The sequence below is a fragment of the Nannospalax galili genome, unplaced genomic scaffold (genome assembly GCF_000622305.1).
Source record: "Nannospalax galili isolate Female #2095 unplaced genomic scaffold, S.galili_v1.0 scaffold183, whole genome shotgun sequence".
Taxonomy (NCBI): Eukaryota; Metazoa; Chordata; class Mammalia; order Rodentia; family Spalacidae; genus Nannospalax; species Nannospalax galili.
Genome location: NW_008350555.1, coordinates 2,762,745 through 2,784,838, shown reverse-complemented (window position 1 = coordinate 2,784,838; position 22,094 = coordinate 2,762,745).

Genomic DNA, 22,094 nt, shown 5'->3' with positions numbered 1-22,094 from the left:
TGAGAGACCCTGTCTCAAGAAACAATAATAATAAGGTGGCGATCAATTGAAGAAGACACCTGACATCAACTTCTGCCTTCCATAAGCACACACTCACACATGGACTTACAACTGCACATGCATGAACACACACACACACACACACACACACACACACACACACCTCATATACACAAAAATTAAAAAGTCATTAGAAAACATTCATATACCTATTATAATTTTCTTGCCCTATTTCTTCCCCTGCAGCACCCCTCCAAAGCTGGATTCCATGACAAACAAATCTTACTGCTGCTGCCATTGATTTTTATCTCAAACCAGAAAATGAACTCAGTTTCAGAAACCTGTTTTCTAAACTCCAGTAACTGAGACAGGAAGGGGGGGTTGGTGAAGACGGCGGCCTGTTTGTACACCCACTGGCACTGTCTCTTCCTCACTGCTTAGCTTTCCATGGAAATTCTGGCTGCATTGGCCTTGGCTAGGCGTGGGACTATTTTTGGAAGCCTAAAAAACCTCAGGGGAGTGACTTCTACTTTTATTCATATACAAGGTCCCTACCTTTATTTATTAAAGAAACAAAAACATGTCTCCTGCTTAACTTCAACCAGCTTTCATGTCAAGTAAAACAAAACTTGTTGGCTGGTCCAATCGGCCATGAGCCAGGGTAGAAGGTGAGCCTCTTCCATTGCAGGCCTGAAGCTTATGTGGCCTGGGTATTAATCACCCCTCACAGAAGGGAAGGAGCCATGGACTTAGGAGGAACAACTTGTCCCAAAGGAACAACTTTGGGAGAGTTTTTGAGCTGGGAGAGAAAAAGAATCTAGGCAAAATTCCAGAAAATTTGACACATGACTTTTGAAAGCATTTCAGGTAAGAAAGAAGAGATGGAAGACTCACCATTACTGCTTTCCACCCCAAAACCAACACGGACATCCCCCCTCCCAAACCAGCAGAGAGGTTCACAGGGCAAGAATCACCCCCAGCTCTGGCTTCACCCCCTAGAGGGTAAGTGTTCATTTTAACAAGTTGTGAAGGGCAGGCAGCCAACCCCTCAGCCTCCACAAAACAAATTGATTCAAGGTTTTCTCCTTGAGCCTGCAGCCAGGATGCCTGCAACAGCAGCAGTGAGAGAGGTGCTATTGTTCGATGTCAGTGGAGAGTCAAAATTCCCCTAACCAGGATTGTGACCCACTAGGCGGCTACAAATGGGGGGAAAGACTCAGCTAGGAATGTAAACACAATAGGAGCTAAACTAGGGCTAAACATAACCCAGTGAGAACCAGGGAGAACTCGCCTGGTGACATCCACAGGCCAAACATCAAGGCTAGTCCATTTTCTGGTACTCTAATTGATTACCATAGACTAGGTAATGTATTTGAAACATAGAAGCTTATTTAACTTAGGGTTCTGGAGACTGAGAAGTTCAAAAGCTTAGTGCTAACACCTGGAAAGGGCCTTCTTGACACATCATAATATGTCAGGGGACATCAAATGGCAAGACAGCAAGCTTATTAGTTAGGGTTTCTCTCCTCATTTTATAAAGCCATTAATTCCATCAGGGAGCTGTTTACCCTCATGACCTCATCAAATCCTGATCCCATCCTGTTGTGGTTTGAATGAGAAATGCCCCCTAGGCCCATCTATTATAACACTTGGTCCCCAGTTGGTGGCACTGTTTGGGGAAGAAATGGAATCTTTAGACATGAAGGCTTGCTGGAGGATGTCACCAGGGGTGGGCTTTGAGGTTTTTGAACCTTCCCTCACTTTCTGTTCTCTCTGCTTCCTGTGTGCAGTTGAGGTGTGATCTTTCAGCTTTTGGCTTCTGCTGCCATGTCTCCTCCCCCAGTATGGACTCTCCCTCTCGAACTCTAAACCAAAATCAACTCACTCTTGTAGAAGTTGCCTTGCTCATAGTATTTTATCATAGAAACAGAAAATTAACTAATACACCTCCCAAAGAGCCCACTTCCAAATATCATTAACATATGACTTTAGGGATTAAGTTGGCAACATGTAAACTCCAGGAGCTATTACCCAAACCATAGCATTCTGTATTACCTCAGCTCTGTACACCCTTTTCACCAAACCCTATGTATTAGTTACTTTTCTGTTGCTGTGATAAAGCCCCACGACCAAAGCAACTTATACAAGAATTTATCTTTGGCTTACAGTTCCAGAGGAGTAAGAGTCTGCCAATGGCAGGAAGGTATGAAAGCAAGCAGCAGATGTAACAGCAGAAGCCAAAAGGTGAGAACTCACATCTTCAAACACAAAACTGAGAGCAAACTAGAAGTGAAGCAAGGCTATGAACTCTCAAAGGCCACCCCCAGTGACAGGCTTCCACCAGCAAAATTCCATGACCTACCAAACAGCACCAAAGTGTTCAAACACTTGAGCTTATGGGAGATATCTCTCATTCACACCACCATACCCTATTATGATTCTAGCTAGGTTCCATATTATATCCCAATGTGTTGGAGGACAGCTACAAATATCTCATTTGCATTAAGTAAGTCAACTTTAGCTTCCCTGGAACTTAGCTACACTGTTAAATACATGTGTGGCAGATACTGCTAGCTGCTCACCAGGAATCTGTTCTTCATGTTCACACAGGTTGTCCTCCTCATAGCTAAGCATGGCTACATGACTGTCATTCCTAGCCAAGAAAATATAAGCTGAAGTGATATGTGCCATTTTCAGGCCAAGAAATTGCTGAGCCACATATTGAAGACCTACATATTGAAGATGTCAAACCCAGGAAACACATGGCAGGAAAGAAATCTGACCTCAATCCAAAATAATTTCCCTAAATTGTGTCATGAATAAGGAGAGAACATCGATTTGGTTAAACCCCTAAGTTTTAGGAGGCTTAATTGTTACTATAGTCTATCCTACTCTGACTACTACAGGCAGAAGGAAAAATATGTTCTACCTAACTCAAAAGACAATGGGAAGAATTAAATTGGGTACTTTGTGTTAAAATACTTTGAAAATGTAGGGCTGGGTGTGGTGGCACATGCGTTTAATCCCAGCACTTGGGAGGAGGAGACAGGAGGATCTCTGTGAGATCAAGGCCAGCCTGGTCTACATTCTAGGCTTGCTCCTGCTACAGAGAGACTGTCTCAAAAAGACTGAAAAAAAAATACTTTGAAAACGTATCACCTTCCTTGCCTTTAGAATAGACAAACATTGGAGCTGGATGACATTTTATAAAGTGAAACAAGGCAAGTACAAATATTGCATGGTCTCATTCATACATAGAAGCTAAAAAAGCTGATTTTACTGCAGTAGAAGGCAGAATAGAGGTCACTAAAAGTTGGAAGAATAGGGAGGAGGAGGAGAGACAGCAGGAGATAGAATAATGGGTACTCTTAGTTACCATTCCTGTTGCTATGACAAAATACCTTATAAAAGCAACTAAAGGGAGAAAGGGTTTATTTGGGCTCACAGTTTGAGGTTGTAGTCTATCATGGGGGGAAGTCACAGTGGCAGGAGGTTGAAGCAAGTGATCACATTGCATCCACAGTCAAGAAGCAGAGCCATGAATGTTTGTGTTCAGCTCACTTTCTCCACTGTATACAAGCAAGGATTCCAGCCTAAGGAATGGTGCCACCCACAGTGGGTGAGTCTGCCCTCTTCAACTAGCCTAATCAAGATCACCTCCCACAGGCAAGCCCAGGGCCCATCTGCACAGGTGAGTCTAGTTTTCATCAAGTTGGCAACTGAAATTAACCATCACATGTGCCAAAATACAATTACACTGGAGAAATAAATCCTAGTTATCTATAGCACAATACAGTGACTGCAGTTTACAACAATTCATCATATATTTTATGATGAACTAGAAAGGGGAAAGTTCAAAGTTTCCCACATGAAGAAATTCTAGATATCTAAGAGTAGCAAATAAAATTACCCTGATATGATCATTACATATTATAAACATGTATCATACTATACTGTTATAATGTATAAATGTGTACAATTATACAACTAAAAATTGGCTTAAAATGTATAGACAGGAAAGCACCCATAAATGAATGGTATTGAATCCAAGCATCACACTTTTTACATGTTTTATAGATTATTTCATTTAATCCATATAACAACACTTTGAAAGAGATGCTACTGTCATTTCAATTCTCCAAATGACAAACCACAGAGTTGTATACTCAACCAAATTTCTACTACTAGTCAGAGTATATTTTCAAATGAATAACTCTATACATAAAAGACCCTAAAGACTCTACCATAAAACTTCTAGAGCTGATAAATACATTCAGCAAAGTATCAGGATTTAACATTAACACTCCCAAATCAGTAACCTTCCTATATACCAACAATAAACATACTGAGAAAGAAATCAGGGAAATGATCCTATTCATGATGACCTCAAAAACTATAAGATACCTTGGAATAAATCTAACAAAGGAAGTAAAGGACTTAATGTAGTAAAACCTTTAAGACATTGAAAACTGAAGAAGAAACCAGAAGATGGAAAGACCTCTCATGCTGATGGAGCAGTAGAATTAGTATTATGAAAATGCATCCTACCAAAAAAAAATCTAGAAATTCAATATAACACTCATTAAAATTCCAACATAATTCTTCACAGAAATTGAAAAATTATCTCAAATTTCATATGGAAACACACACAAAAAGGATAGCTAAAATAATCCTGAACAATAAAAGAATTACTAGAGGCATTACCATCCCAGATCTCAAATCCTATTATGAAGCTATAGTAATAAATACAGTACTGGCACAGTACTATGGTATGGCATAAAAACAAACACACTGATCAGTGGAATATAATTTAGGACACAGATTTAAGTTCACACATTTAGCCACCTGATTTTTGACAAAGGGGCCAAAAATACACACTGGAGAAAAGACAGCATGTTCAAAAAAGGTGCTACTCTAACTGGATAGGCACATATGTAAAAGAATGAAATTAGATCCCTATCTCTCACCATTCACAAAACTCAGCTGCAAATGGATCAAGGACCTTAACATAAGACCTATACTCTGATTAGATGGAGGAGAAAGTAGGAAATATATTGGAACAAATATGTACAGAAAAGGACTTTTTGAATAAGGCTCCTATAGTGCAGTCATTAAGTTCAACAATTGACAAATGGGACCCCATAAACTAAAAGGCTTCTTATGGAAAAGAACACCATCACTCCAGTGAAGAGGCAGCCCGTAGAATGGGAAAAAGTCTTTATCAGCCATACCTCTGACAGAGGGTTAGAATCTAGAATATATAAAGAATTAAAACAACTAAACATTGAAAAAAATAAACAACCCAATTTAAAAAAGAGGGCAAGAGCTGAACAGGAAGTTCTAAAAAGATGAATTGCAAAGGTCTGAGAAATATTTTTATCCACTTTGGATGGAAGCGCAAACTGGTACATGCACTGTCAGTATAGAGACTCATCAAAAAGCTCAAATTTGGGGCTGGAGAGATGGCTCAACAGTTAAGAACACTGACTACTCTTGCAGAGGACCTGGGTTCAATTCCCAGCACCCACATGGCGACTACAAACCATCCTTAACTCCAGTTCCAGGAGAAGCCAAAGCCCTCTTCTGACCTCTTTGGCATTGCACGACATGGGTATACTCACCTACATGCAGGCAATACACTCATACACATTAAAATAAAATAATAAAATTTTTAAAAAGCTCAAAATTGATCTAATATCATTCAGCCATACCATTCTTGGGCATACACCAAAAGAACTCTGTATCCTACTACAAAGATACTTGGTTATCCATGTTCACTGATGTCCTTTTCACAGCATCCAGGAAATAAAAACAACCTAGTTGTCTATCAACCAATGAATGGATAATGAAAGTATGGTACATTTTCACAATGGAAACTTATTCAGCTGTTAAGAAAACTGAAATTATGAAATTCACAGGTAAATGGATGGAACTGGAAACAAGCATTCCAGGTGAGGAAACTGAGACCCAGAAAGACAAACATCATATGTTCTTGCTCACAGCCAGGTGCTAGCTTTGAATTTGTAGATATACACATTTCACCTGGAAAATCAGAGAGGCCAGGAAACAAATAAATAGCCAAAGGGGCGGGGGCTTCATGGGAGGGGAGATAGAATGCAGTTATATAAAGGAGAAAAGGAGAATAATATAGTAGGAAGGGTTAATTGGGGTGGGGAATGGGAGGGCAGGGCAGGGCAGAGGAAGGAGTATGGGGAGGGATAACTAACATTAAAACCTTTAGAAAAAGCCATATGGAAAGTTACCACTATCAAAGCTTCTTAAAGTATACACGTATACATTATAAAAAGATATTAAACTGATTTATCTAATAGGATGGGGACACCACCCCTAGTAGACACCATAGGCAAGCAAAGAAAAACTTAATGAAAAGGAGAAACTCACTCTTTTGAAGATGCTGGCCCTTTGCCCCTGCTCTTGCCATTGTCCCTGCTCTTGATTGCCCACCAAATTTGATAGTAAGACCTTATTTCTGAAACCACTACCTACATGAGCTGTAGAAAAAAACAAGGAGAAATCAAACTGGTACTGACTTCAAAGCTTCTTCTCTACTGGGTAGCTTTCATAGTGCTGGGAAGGTGCTATGCATGATGCTGTAAGAAAAAACTAATCATTAGCCTTATCCAGCTGTGGCTCCCACATGTGTCAGCAACAACTGGAGTGGAAAGATATGATCTCTGGTGCAACACTGCCATAAATATTATGGGAGTAACCAATCACTTTCTGATTGGATTTAAGGTCCTCTTCGTAAGATGGAGTCCATACCTGACAATGACCTCAGGCTTAGGAACCTGAGGTTCAACAGGTCACAGGCCACAGGGGAGAGCCTAATATTATTAGTCTGCTAAATAGAAATAATGTTAAAATGATTCCTAATGACTTATCATTATACTCAAATATTAATGCATCTCTCAACTCTCAGCAGAGAAGCTTCCTTATGTAGAAGATGGTGATTAACACATATACCCACAACTGGCCAACATGCAAAGAATAAGAGACTGCAGAGTGCTTATCCCTGAATGGGACACCTATGTCAAACCTCTATCACCCAAGTTTCAGGGACTATTACAGAAGAGGTGGCAGAAAGAGTGTCAGAGGTGGTGGGTGACCACAAGGAAAACGTTTTCCAGACAGCTAGGAAGTTACTCATATGAACTCACAGCATTGACAACAGCATGCATAAACACCACGTAAGCTCAAGCCAGACAAAATCCCAGCATAGATGTGGGGAAGGAAGATATGGTAAGAAAATCCAACTCCACCTGAGGAACTATTAGAAACCAATGGCTGCTAGGGAGAGGAAGGTCAGTCTCTTTTAAGGGTGTGATTCTTGTTAGGTTAATCAGGCTCCAGTGAATAAATCTATACTGAAGGACATTTGGGGACACAAATTTGACTCTACAGGCATGTGCGTGTGTGCGAGTGCATGCGTGCGTGTGTGTGTGTATGTGTGTAATAGAGTACATGAGCAGGGGGTAATAAGGGAGGGTGCAGATAGAGGAGGGGATTTAAAGACAATCAAAATATATTGTATAAAATTTGCAAAAACTCAATTTAAAAAAGGAAAAAGTTCTACCCCTAGCTTAAGATAAGAGGTCTGACACCAGAACTGATACTCTGAATCAGCAACCTAGGTAAAAAGGGAAGCTTCAGATAAATGAACAATTGAGACTTTCAGTTACTTTAGTGAAACATTTAAAATCACAGCACTTTGATTAAATCACCTGTTTTTTTTTTAAAGCCATTATGGCCTATCACTTGTCTTCATGCTGGCCCAGTTTTTCCAGCTTGTTTTCCACATGTGCACATAGCTCCACCTGTGGTAGCTGGGGTTCTATGAAAAGCCTTTGACATCTACCAAACTAAACTACCGCCTAGTTTCCTACCACCAATTTAGAGGTAGATTTGACGTTCACTAAGTGCTTTCTTAAATCTCAACTCCAGGACATTTTGTTATTCCCTCTAGAACCTCTTTTGTCATCTTAAATATACTTAATGTTAGCTAAGAGACAAAGAAATGCTGTTTAATGAGTGAAAAGAGGCAAGGACACCTCCCAGGTATTAACTCATTTAAGAAATTGTAAGGTGATATGACTTCATGCTTCTACCATTAGACAGAATCCCAAAGTACAATCACTGAAGTCTACTAACAAGACCACCAAAGGTAAGGAGGCCATTAAAAAAATTTAAGAGCTATTGAGTGTTATGAGTTTTTATAGTCAGTCAGCACAGAGTTATTTAGCACATGTTTTTTCCATCTTTTCAATGTATGGGGAAAATTCATAGGGCCCAACATCTCTCAAAACCACATTTCCACCTGTGTGGGGCAGTGGAATTAATAATCATACAGAATAAGCTCACAAATTTGGATCCAACTCATCTGGAATTCATGATATTTCAGTTACGCATATGTGGGCCTGGCTAGACAAAAAGGCTAGTAGGGTGGAGGAGGTCAACCCACAAAACTAGATCAAATTAGGCCTGTCAGGGAGGGAGGGGATGGGGCTATACAACTCACAGATTGCTATGCATATATGTTTTAATGATCATAGATGAATTGTGTATACAAACTTACTGATTGTGAACTAAGATTGCGTTTACCCTTTGGTATCCATGAGGGCTTAGGAAATAAACTTAAACCCTTAAATGAAATTTCAGGGGGGACATTTAACTTGCTTGCTGAGTAAGACAAATAAATCATTTTCTTGTACTTTTCAGGAATATGTTCCCAAAAGCTGTTGACACACTTATCTTTTCCCTGAAGGATATAAAGAATGCAAGCTTTTGAGTTTTTCTGGACTATAACTAATAAAGTATAATTCTCTATAAAGGACAAATGTTATTCGATCTTATATATACAGTCGGAAATAATCTAATCACAGAAGCAAAAAGAATAGTGGTTGGCAGGGGCTGAGGGCAAAGAGAATGGGTAATTGTCAAAGTATACAGAGTTTCAGTTATACAAGTTGAATAAATTCTGGGCTCTTCCACACAGCACAATTCTTATAGTTAACAACACTGCTTTATATACAGCCACACATCACTTCACAGTCAGGATACATTCTAAGAAAAGCATTGTTAGGTGATGTCATCATTGCATGAGCATCACATGGTGTGTTTTCCAAACCAAGATGGCATAGCTCAGTGCATGCCTAGAGTATCATAAATGTGGCTCAACATTTACTGACAAATTATTATGTAGAGTGTGACTGCATTTAAAATTTGCCAAGAGAATAAATGTTATGCTAGTCATTGTTACAAGAGTGATAGAGGGGTGAGGAGGAAACTTTGGAAAATGGTAGTTATGTTTATGGTCTTGATAGTGGCTTGACTTTCACAGGTGTGTACTTACCCCAAACTCATCAAATTGTAGACATTAAATATGTACAGCTTTCTGCATATCATTCATGCCTTAATAAAATAGTTGTAAAAAATTAAATGCCAGTCTTCAAGACAGAGCTCAAATTTGAGACTGCCAATGATTCCCTCCTCTAATCCCTAAAATGTGAGCACACAACTGCTGCTGAGTTGGCTCCACCAAAGGTATGCGGGAAAGCAGACAGACACCTAACCGTGGACCCATTTGACCATGACCATGATCCAATGATCATACTTACTATGTTTGTTTCTTTTATTTCAAAAATAAAAGTAAGGCCAGGTGTGATGGCACACTCCTTTGATCCCAGCACTTGGGAGGCAGAGGCATGTGGATCTCTGTGAGTTCAAGGCCCGCCTGGTCCACATAATGAGTTTCACAGTCCCAGGCCAGCTGAGGCTACAGGGAGATCCTGTCTCAAAAAAAGCAAAAATAAAAATAAATGACATTAAACTAGACTTTTACAACATACTAGATGAACCATTCTGGGGCTTGATCACCATTTTAACCTGGGTACCTGCACCTCCATCCTCTTCAAACAAAGTAACAAGCACAAAGCAATCTTGGGATCAGCTCAATTTTGATGCTGTTAGAAAAAATTAAAAGTAGGGGCCAGGGCAATGGATCAGTGAGTAAAGTTCTTGTTGTGCAAACACGAGGACCTGAGTTTTGGTCTTCAGAACCCACATAAAAAGTCAGGTACAGAAGTGCAGGTGTGTAACCCAATTCAGGGGATAGAGACAGGAGGATCCTGGAGAGTTTCTGACCAGCGAGTCTAGCTGAAACGGTAAGCTCTAGGGTCACGAAGAGATCCTGTATCAAAAAACTAAGATGGAGAGCAATAGATAAGACACCGGACGTGTAGAACTCTGGCCTCCACACATGCGCACATGGGCAAGCAAGCCCTCTACACACACACACACACACACACACAGAGATAAAAAGTATAACTAATCCTACAGAGTTACATAAGCATTTATAAAGGAAGATCAAAATGCATCATCGTCTCCTAGGAAAACAAAACTTCAGTGATAGGCTTCTGGTTATAATGAGCTCTATGTGATCAGGCTGACCAAATGATAATGGAAATCTAAACTCCATTTAACTGTTCAATTAATCTTTTCAATTCAGACAAGAAAAGTCATTATGTTGGCCTTCTTAAGATTTCCAAAGACGTTGAGCATTTGTGTGCTTCATCCCTTCCAATCATTTTCCAGATACTGATACAAGGAAAAGTATAAATAACCCAAACTGCCCTACGGAAGAGAAATGCCTTCTCTTTCTGATTGCCCTCCTTACTACACATCCTTCGGTTTTTAGTGAGGCAAGACAACTTCTTTGTAATGCTTGGTTTTTGAACTTCTACACAAATGTTCAAAATACATAACAGAAACATGAGAAAACAAGAATGTTTGTGTTGTATTAACCAGTCTTTTTAAGAAAACAAGATTCTTGAAAAGCAAAAGTAAAACTCTGAAGGAAGCAAGGTTTAGAGTTTCTCCCCATGACCTTGTCATTCAATCTGTGAACAAGGTGGCATCTCCTTCCCAAGGAAGGCAGAAGTGGGAAATGAGGCTGATTGGAAATAAGGGGCCAATTATCTATCACATTGCCAGTAGCACAGAGAAACTGCTCAATTTAATAGCTGACAAAGAGCCAGAAAGGGAGAGATCGAAGGACAGCTTCCCAACCCAAGACAGAATCATTTGTCCCAGACAGAGCCCTATGAAACTGAGGATGTCAGACCTACAGAAATCACTCATAAAGGATCTGGCACGGCTCTAAAGGACAGTCTAGACCTTGCTAAATGTGTATTGTCATTCCCAGCACCTAGGATCCACATAGGAGCAGAAGCCATACCTCACATCACTAGCACCAGCCACTTCTCCCATGAGCGACTCCATCGCCTGTACAGAGAAGTCATTTTAACGGTACATTTAAGTCTAACCCTCCATGGTATTTGGTGGCTGCATAGTTGACTGGCAATGTGGGTCTTGAGCCCTGTGTGCACCTTAACCCACTGCTGACCCTTTAGCCTCTTTAAGCTTTATGCTTTCATTTGTCCTGGACTGTCCACAAAATGAAGTTGGGGTTATTTAAACATAATTTCCCTACTTATTTTACAAAAACAAAAAATCCAGTTAATACATTAATGTGAAGTAAACCCTGCTGGGAGAGAGAGAGAGAGAGAGAGAGAGAGAGAGAGAGAGGGTTTAAAGACAAAGTAGAACTGTCTCAGTTCCCTTAAAGCAAAGAGTAACAGAGAAGAGAACACAACCACATTTTCTGTGCTGGAGAGCTTTAGTGTCAACTTGACTCACCTGGGTTGAAGGAACCTCAATTGGGGAATTTCCTTCATTGGACTAGCCTGTGGTCATGTCTGTGGGGCATCTTCTTGATTGTTGAGTGATGTGGGAGGGCCCAGCCCACTGTGGGTGGTGCCACCCCTGTGAAGGGGGGCCCGTGTTGCATAAGAAAGCAGGCTGAATAGGGGCCAGGGAGCAAGTCAGTAAGCAGTGATCCTCCACGGCCTGCGATCCAGCTCCTGACTCCAGGTTCCTGGCCTGAGTTCCTACCCTGGGCTCCCTGATGAACTGTGACCTGGGAGATGTAAGACAAATAAACCCTTTCATCCCCAAGTTGGTAGTGGTCAGAGTGTTTTGTCACAGCAATGGAGAAACAAACTAAGACACTTTCCTGCCATGGTACATGGAAGGGTGTAGAGAAAACAGAGCAGCTAGGGGTCTACAGAGTTGCCATACCATCCTCTCAAGGGTGTCCCCATCAATGGTGACTATGCCTGCACCCACCTGAGGAAGCTGTCCAATAGGAGCATCACTGACAGAAGGTTGAAAGGTGCCTTGCTTTGCTTTGTTTTGATGTTTCGTTTTAAGACAGGGTCTCATATAAGCCCACTTTGGTCTTGAACTCAGTAGGTAGACAAGAATGACCTTGAACTTCTGATCTTCCTGCCCTCACCTCCCTAGTGCTGAGATAATAGCCATGTCCCACAACGTTCAGTTTATGAGGTACTAGGGATCAAACCCAGGGTCTCCTGTTTGTTAGGCAAGCACTCTACCAACTGAGCTATATCATCCATCCCCAGGGCATGATGGCACTCACGTTTTTCTTTAATATATAAATATTTTTATTGACCTTTTGTGATTTCATACAACAGTTCTTAATCAAATTTAGACCCTCTCCCCCATCCATGCCTCCCCATCCCCTGACCAGACCGCATGTATTCCCCATACATATTAAGTCCTATCCATTCGGACATTTGTACCCAAATGTCCTTCAATATAAATTTATCCATTGGAGTCTAGTCAGCCCATATAGAGATCACATGTAAGGCATACTCTCCCTCACCCAGCATCAATCAGTCTCAAATAGTTCTCAGTGTAATGCCAGCCTGACCTATTTCTCTCCTCCCCTTTGAGCCCTTGTTTAATGAGTTGGCCTGGGTCCTGTGCTCAATGCCACCATTGCCACAAGTTCACTGTGCAAGCTTCCAGTGGCCTGAAAGCCTCTGCTTCCCTATGTTCATGAACCAGCCCTGGCTCTTACAATCTTTCTGCACCCTCTTCTGAAACAGTCCCTGAGCCATGGGTGGATGAGGTTCCATATAGGAGTCCTATCCTACACTCTGCAGTCTCTTGTTCTTTAAAACTTGACCACTTGTGGCCTTCTGTGTGCATCGCACTCTGTTGTATAAGGAATTTTTACTAGTGAGAGTTGAAGGATACATTACTTTTCTCTCTACCCCTTGTTATGCTATGTTCCATGAGTGTTAGTTGTAGAGGTTCAACTGTAGATGTATCACCTAGTACTAGGCATCTCTCAGACATATGTTCTCTGCCTGACCAGATGTGCAATTCTGTAGTGGCCTCCATCTGTAGCAAAAGGAAGCTTCTTTGATAAGTGATGTATGGTATGCTTGTCTGTAAATATATGGATCAATATTTAGCATATAGTAAGAAATTTCATTTGTCTAGAGATACAAAAGAGATGGGGTTTTCTCTAGGATCTATGGCCTCTCCTGCCATATGTTTTTGGCTGAGTTTACAGGGTGGCATTCACTTTTAATCCCAGCACTCAAGAGGCAGAGACAGGTAGATCTCTGTGAAATCAAGGCCAGCCTGGTCTACATAGAGAGTTCTAGGGTAAGTTGGGGCTACAAGGAGACCCTGTCTCAAAAAAATAGAAAAAAAGAAAAAAGAAAAAAATCTTTTAATTGCTTTAACCCTAAGTTAGCACTAAGTGGTTGTGTGCCAACCTCAGAATACAGGGGAGATTCGGGTGAACTCTGAAAAGTGAAGTAGGAACCAAACAGAAAAAGAACATTGAAAAAAGACATAAACACAAGGAAAGAATAACCTATTTTAAAAGGAGACAGTAATGAGCAGACAGACAGGTTCAAAGTTGATACTGGGGGACCTGTAGCTCCCAGTTTGGAGAAGATTGGTAAAGGCAATGAATAGAAAACAGAAGTGACATCCTCCCTCTAAAACAGTTCTGGCAACAGCCAGCTAGACATTACTGAAATTTTCCATGCAAGTGGTCCTTCTCTCAGACCACCTGTGCTGAAGCTAGAACTCACCTGCCCTAGATGAGAAGTTTCCAGAACTATTTCCTTAAAGTGCATGAATTTTACACCATAGCACATTTTAAAATAGCAACTTTAAGCAAGGTTTTCAAATATAAAATTTTAAGTGGCTTTATAGATGTTACTGAAAAAAGCTGCACTGACTCAATGAATTTATTCTTCAAAGGATTCTAAGTAGTTAAATCTCCAAGTTGCTATTTATAAGATCAAAATGTAATTCCCTCTTGCTTTGTATGGAATGGCCACTGCCATATACCTGTGGAGAAAACCTGATGTTGAATACATGACTGGATGAGCTAAATACTCAATAGGTAAGGCAGCGATGCTCCATATTTGCATTCCCATCCCCAGGTGACAGGTTTCAACACCTTTCCCTTTCCAGGTAAATGGAAATGTTACCCAGTTTCCCATTCTCCTTTTAGTGGGTCTCCAAACCTAGACTCTTTGGCCAATACAATTCTTGAATTAATGTGCAGGGAGTTTTCCAAGACAAATCCTGATATATTTCATGAAAGCTTTAATTCAGTACTAACTGGTGTTTTCAGCAAACAATCAACTATGCACACAGCATGCTTTCCTGAGATAGCTCTTTAAGATCCCAGCTCCATTTTGTCATTGCTGTTGTGGTTAATTGGGATAAAAATATCTTAGTTAACACAACATATAAGAAAATATCGCCCGGTGTGGAAGCACATACCTTTAATCCCAGCACTGGGGAAGCAAAGGCAGGCAGACCTCTGTGAGTTTGAGGCCAATTTGGTCTCATAGAGAGTTCCAGGCCAGCTGGGGATACAGGGAGACCCTGATATATCATCTTGGCTTATAATCAGTATGAAAATTATTGAAACAGTTTACATTCTTTTTTTCTTACGAAGTCTTTGAGTCCAGTGTGTATTTTATGCTCACAACATGCACTACTGTGGACTTATAACATTGCAAGTGCTCAATTGCCACATGTGGCTGGTAGCTTATATGTTGGCCAATATGGTTCTGGTGAAATACAACATTTGTTTGACTTAACATTTTATGATACTTATGTATTTATGGGGTAGGAGGCATGTCATGGCACATATGTGGAGGTCAGAGGAAAACCTGCAAGAGTCAGTCCTTTCCTTCCACCATGTGAGTTCTGGGATTCAAACTCAGGTCATCAGACTTGGTGACAAGTATCTTTACCTGCTGAGCCATCTCTCTAGCCCACACTTAACATTATTTTTGATAGGTTTCATAGTATAGATTTTGTCCACAATGTAAGTTTAGAGAAGGGTGATATAATACAAGCAACCTTTTTGTCTCATAGTGAAACAAATGAATTTTTATTCCTTAGAAAGTATGACATCAACACTTATTTTATTTTCTGGTTTAACATAATCATCCAAGCAAGAACCAGCTGAGAACTCACTGGAATCTCTAACTAGATACAGGAAGGCAGGCAGCACTACCCCTCTAAGTTTTACATTCCACACTGAAGCCAGTTTGATCTCTGGGAATTTCTCTCTCTGTAATTCCAAGTTTTTAGACAAAGCAGCTCAAGGCCCCAGCAACCTGATAGTTTGGTTAATGTAGTCACGCTTAGATAAATAGAACTATAAAGCTTCCCTGTGTCACTGTAATATGCCCTATTCTTAGGCTCCACCAAACATGGAACAGGGTCTTAAAGGTCACTACAGCCTTTAGATTTACAACTCCTGATCAGGGAAAGGTTGTTCCTGCTCTCAGGTATCCTCCCTTCTATGTTTTCTAGCAGATGATCAATTACCAGAGTTATGGGTGAAAGGGGCCATTTATCTGGGGCCTAGCTCCCAGAATTTAGTCCCTGATCACACACTTACTGGTAGAGGCCTTCTAAATGCTTTGGAGAAACAGATTGATTCTATCAGAATCCTCTTCTGGGACTTGGGGATGATAGCAGACAGCCCTTTGCTTCTTCTGCTTAGGAAAAGGTTCTTCTTTATCTGCATTAAGGTGATTAAAATCTACATGTTAGGGGAAGAGCTTACTATATAAAACTGAGAGATTACAGGGACTCTGAACAATTTGTAGAAACTGACAATCTGGAAAAAAATATATATGTATATAAAACAGATATGATTTAGTAGTTAAAAGCACTGGCTGCTCTTGAAAGAGGCTTGGATTCACATCCCGGCAAGCACCAACATGGTGGCTAAAAACCATCTGTAACACCGGTTCCATAGAATCCAACACCCTCTTCTGGCTTCCACAGGCATTACATGCACATAGGCGAAACACTCATACACACACATAAAATAGGAATTTTTCAAAATCTGAATTGTGTAATAAACACAAAAAAACTCCAATATTTGGAGGCACCAAATACATTTCATTTGAGAAAATTGCAAAATCAGATGAATTATTTTTCAAATAAAGTCAAATAACTTCATGAATCTTCTACATTATTAGCCTCCAAAATGAGAAATGAAATTGACTCCCACAAAACCAGAAGTCTTCTGTCTTAAAATGGCCCAGATGTTTCCACTATTATAATCCTTCCAAGAGGTTAATACGTGCTTGAGTCAGATGCTGCCAGTCAGCCTCAGTTTGCTCAAAAGGAGTCAAGAAGTGACTATTTTACAGGGTCAGGATTAGAAGTTTCCAGATGTATATGACATTTGTTTTGTATCTCTAAGAGGTAAGAATGGGCAATGAAAGTTTTCCAAAGGCACATATCCTGTGACATTTAATGGGGTTTGACATAAGTTTCTGAAAGTATAGCAGGAAATACATTTATTTCCCTTTTTAGGAACAGGGAGCAAAACCTTTCTTTTTAGGAATCTTGGACATAAGACATAATAATAGAAGAGGGTCTTGGAAATGCAGAGAATACCAGAATGACAAGCAGAGTTCTGCCTTCTCTAGATAGAATCACCCACATCCCTATCACTTCCTTCAGCACCATCAGTACCACATCCCATGAACAGTCAGAGGTTGCAGGTACAAAAAGGAAACCTATTCAGGGACAAAATGAGGGTAGCAATGCAGAAAGGGAACATTTAGAGAAAAGAGTCTCCCTAGGCTCATCTGGGAGGATTCAGCATGGAATGGAATCATCTTAAAAAGAAAGAAACTGATTTCACCATCTTCTGAACTCTGACCGTGTTTCATCCTCCAACAGAAGAACTTTTGTTAAGGACTGTGCATTCTTGTCTTCCAGGAGTCAAGAGCATGACTAAGAGGTTCCAGGTGCCTAGAAGTTACAGAGAAGTCTCGTGACAGCAGATCCAGCTTTCAATATTAAAAAATGAGAATAAGGTTCTCACAACTGGAGAGATGGCTCAGTGGCTAACTGTACTGGCTGCTCATGCAGAGGACCCAGGGTCAGTTCCCAGCACTCACATGATGGCTAACAACTGTCCATAACTCCAGTTCCAGGGAATCCAATACCCTCTTCTGGCTTCTGAATGCATGGGTGCACTTACATACATGTGGGCAAAACATTCATACATAAATAAAATAAAATAAATAATAAGGTTCTCAATCAAGGTAGTTCCAAACTTTCCTCATTTGGCATCTATTATCTTCTAGTAGACAAGATAACAAGAGGACATATCTAGGCTTAAAGTATGTCACCTGTACTCTACAGTGAGGAGCAGCAGCAGCCGGAAGCTGCCAGAAGATAGGCAGGGAAATAAGAAATAATGGTCCTTCATGTGTGGACTAGTTCCCTGTGGGAAGCCTGAATCTATAGTTATTGTGATGTGGAAGCAAGAAAAGAAAACAAGTTAGTGATCTAATGGGAGGATTATATCTTCCTAGGAGTAGTAAGCCAGCAGGAATGCATACAAAGTGATAAGTTCTCACAGCAAACTAAGTTTACCATCAGATATCAATTGTAAGACTTGATAGCTCAAAGATAAAGACAAAAAATGGTACAAAAATCAAAAGAGCTGGATAACAAGAAAGAAAACAAAGCAACAAAATCACACCCTTAAAATAAACCTGCAAACCCAAACTATAAAATACCAGAGTCCTAATACCAAAAAATTTAGCCAAGAAATTTGAGTATAAATTCACTCCAGATGAAAGAAACTATGTGAAAAAAAAGAAATTGTGTGGAAGAATCTCTGATGATAAGTAGCATATTATTATGTGCAGAAAGATAAATGAAAGAAGGATGTCACTCAAAACGAGCAAAAAGGGGCTGGAGAGACGGCTCAGTGGTTAAAAGTGCTTGCCACACAAGCCTGAGGACATGAGTTCAGATCTCCGGAGCCCACACAGCAGCTGAACACAGCAGCTGAACACAGCAGAACAAGCCTTTGTAATCCTAGCACTCCTGAGGGGAGACAGGAGGCAGACACAGGAGACTCTTCAGAAGCTCACAGGCCAGCTAGCCTGGCTAACACAGCAGCAAAGAGATCCTGCCTCAAACAAGGTGGAAAGGTGAGGAGCAACACCCAAAAACTGTCCTCTGACCTCCACACCCACACGACGGTGCATGCATACCTGTACCCACACAAACCGTCATGGATTCGATCCCTAGCACCATTAAACAAAAACTTTTGTAAAATCTTGAAAATGAAAACATACTTGAAAATTTTAAGAACTCAAAAGATAAAAATCAACTCTAGATTAAAAACAAAAAATATAATTACTACAATGAAAAGTAAAGGTGATCAGGCAGGATAAGAAAATTGTCCACGTATGGGTGTTAGACTTCAGAGAGTCAGAAATCAGGCTGGGGAGGAGGTAGTTCATACATCGGGCAATCTGCATGTATGTATACATATAGACACACATACATATTCTATAGACACACAGATCTATGCCTATCTGTTCTATATGTATATACTTGAATGTATAATATATACATATTATTTCCTATCTCTGTCCACTAGAAAAAATGAGCACACACAAATATTGATCTCTAAATACAGTGTTCCGCTACAAGATGAGAGACTCTTAGAAAAATTCCAAGACTAGACTAGGGAAAGTTTAAGATGAGCGTCTAACACCTGCCATACTAGAAAGCAAGGAACTATGCAAAGAACAATGGGGACATATGAAAAGAGCACAGAAACAGCATGTATGGACTCCCAGAACCCAAATTAGAGTCAATTTCCAGCACCAAAATTATTTTAAAATCATTTTATAACCCATTAAATAAAATCAGAAACTATGAGTTCATACAAATATACACTCATGAATGAATTAAAATTCAATAAGGAATGGTATATTTTCATAGTTTTGAAGTCTCTCCCCACATCATGCATATTAATTAGAAAATGAAAAATAATAACCGGATAAACCTGACTGTATTAATCAGGGTTCTCTAAAGAAACAGAACCAGTAGAATGAATATATATACAGGGATTTATCAGATTAGCTCACAGGATAGAGTCCGAGTAGTCCAACAATTGCTGCACCACACTGGAGAGGCTGAGAATCTAGTAGTCGCTCAGTCCATGAGGCTGAATGTCTCAATAGTCCCAATCTGACGCTGAAGGTCTGATGAATTCCAAAAGAATGGCTTGTCATCATTTTACAGCAGCAAGATGAACTCACCAGCAAGAGAGAAGGCAAGCAGCAAAAAGCAAGTGCTCGCCTCTGCCATGGCCTTTTATACAGGATGCCATCAGAAGGTAACAACCACATTTAGGGTGTGTCTTCCAGCTTCAGATGATCCAATCAAGAAGATCTCTTTTCATTTCAGTTAATCCCAGATCCAGTCAAGTTGACACCCAGGATTAGCCATCACAAGTCCACCCCTTGTCAACTTGACACCCAATAGTATCTCTTTATGTCATGCTTAATTTTCAAATGAAAACAATAGTGAGGTCATAATTTCATGATATGACTATCCCATCATATAATGACCAATGCATTATATATCTTAGAGTAGGTGATAAGGACTTCAAGGAATGCTTAGTCCTTTAGTATCTCATAACCCAATATGATTACATAGGTTCACAACACTTAACCACTTAACACTTATCTCAATTACACATTCATAAAAGAACAACACAAGTATCTGCTTAACAGATGTCTCCATATGCACAAGCCTATTCTTAACCAAATAGGACAAAAACACTCATGTCAATTACAATCCATGTCTCTGCAACTATCACATGGCCTAAATTGATATTTGTAACTACCTTTGTCTACTACCCATTCTGTTTTTCCTCCACCATCAGCAAGCACCTCTGCAGGTCTTGGCTCTTTCCCTGGAGGAGTGATCCATACTTTCATCCCTGAAGGGTCTGGGCCATTTGTTGTCCTGTCTGAATTGTGTTGCAGTTTCCCATTGACCTTAATCACAGGACATAGTAAAACCAAAAGTCACCCTAAGGAATCTCCTGCCTTCCAGATACAATCCTCATTACCTCCATTGTGGAGAACCAGTCCAATTTCCCCCAGTAGTCTGGGTCAATCACCCCTCCTAATACTGTTATTACTTTCTTAGTCTGTTGAGTTAAGGGCATCAGAAGCCTAAAGTGGCCAGGGGGAAGTCTTAGCTTCCAGTTCAAAGGAATGTTTGTTGTGTCTCCTGGCAGAAGCACTCCCTCCTCTGGAACCAAAATTTCTAAGCCAGCAGAGCACAAAATCGTGGATACAGGAAACAAAAACTTTCCTAGTGAGTCACTAGGGGTGATAGTGAGTGGAATCATTCCCCACTTCCACCCCTTGATTCCTGGACCTGTGAATCCTGGCTATAGGAGAAACAGTACCATATATTGGACACTGATTCAAAGCATATACTGCCTTCTGGAGGACCCTGACCCAGCCCTCCAGGCTATTGCCACCTAATTGGTGCTGTAACTGTGTCCTTAAGAGGTTATTCCATCATTCTATCAAGCCAGCTGCTTCAGGATGGTGGGGAACATGGTAAGACCAGTGGATTCCATGACCATGGGCCCACTGTCGCACTTCTTTGGCTGTGAAGTGAGTTCCCTGGTCAGAAGCGATGCTGTGCAGAATGTCATGACAGTGGATAAGGCATTCTGTAAGTCCCTGGATGGTAGTTTTGGCAGAAGCATTACATGCAAATCCATAACCATAATAAGTGTCTATTCCTATAAGGACAATGTGCTGTCCCCTCCAAGATGGAAGTGGTCCAATGCAGCCAACCTGCCACCAGGTTACTGGCTGGTCACCATGGGGAATAGTGCCATATGGGGGGCTCAGTGTTGGTCTCTGCTGTTGGCAGATCTGGCACTCAGCAGCAGCTGTAGCCAGGTCAGCTTTCATGAATTGGAGTCCATGCTGTTGAGCTCATGCCTAACCTTCATCTCTGCCACCATTGCCACTTTGCTCATGGGCCCATTGAGCAATGACAGGGTTAGCTGAAGAAAGAGGCTGACTATCCACAGAACAGGTCATCCGATCTACTTGATTATTGAACTCATCTTCTGCTGAAGTCACCTTTTGATGAGCATTTACATGAGACAGATGTATGTTCACATCCTTTGCCCATTTGGAAAGATCTATCCATATACTTCTTCCCAAATGTCTTTCTCACCAATTTTCCAATCATGCTTCTTCCAAGTCCCTGACCATCCTGCCAAACCATTGGCTACAGCCCATGAATCAGTATATAATCGCACTTCTGGCCATTTCTCCTCCCAAGCAAAATGCACAACCATGTGCACTGCCCGAAGTTCTGCCCACTGTGAAGACTTTCCTTCCCTAGTGTCCTTCAGGGTTGTTCCAGGAATTGGCTGTAATGCTTCAGCTGTCCACTTCTGAGTGGGCCTGCATAGCACGCAGAACCATCTGTAAACCAAGCCCTAGTCTACTCTTCCTCAGTCAACTGATCATAGGGCACACCCCATGAAGCCATAGGTGCATGCTTAAAAACAGGAGGCATTGTAACAGGAATAGGAACCATAGGCATTTGGGCAACTTCTTCACGTAACTTGCCTGTGTCCTCTGGGCCTGCTCGGGCCCTATCACATATATACCACTTCCATTTGATAATGGATTGCTGCTGTGCACGTTCTACTTTATGGCTTGGGGGTCAGATAACACCTAGCTCAAGATGGGCAGCTCCGGTTGCATGGTGACTTTGTGGCCCATTATCAAACGTTCAGTTTCCACTAAGGCCCAATAGCAGGCTAAGAGCTGTCTCTCAAAGGG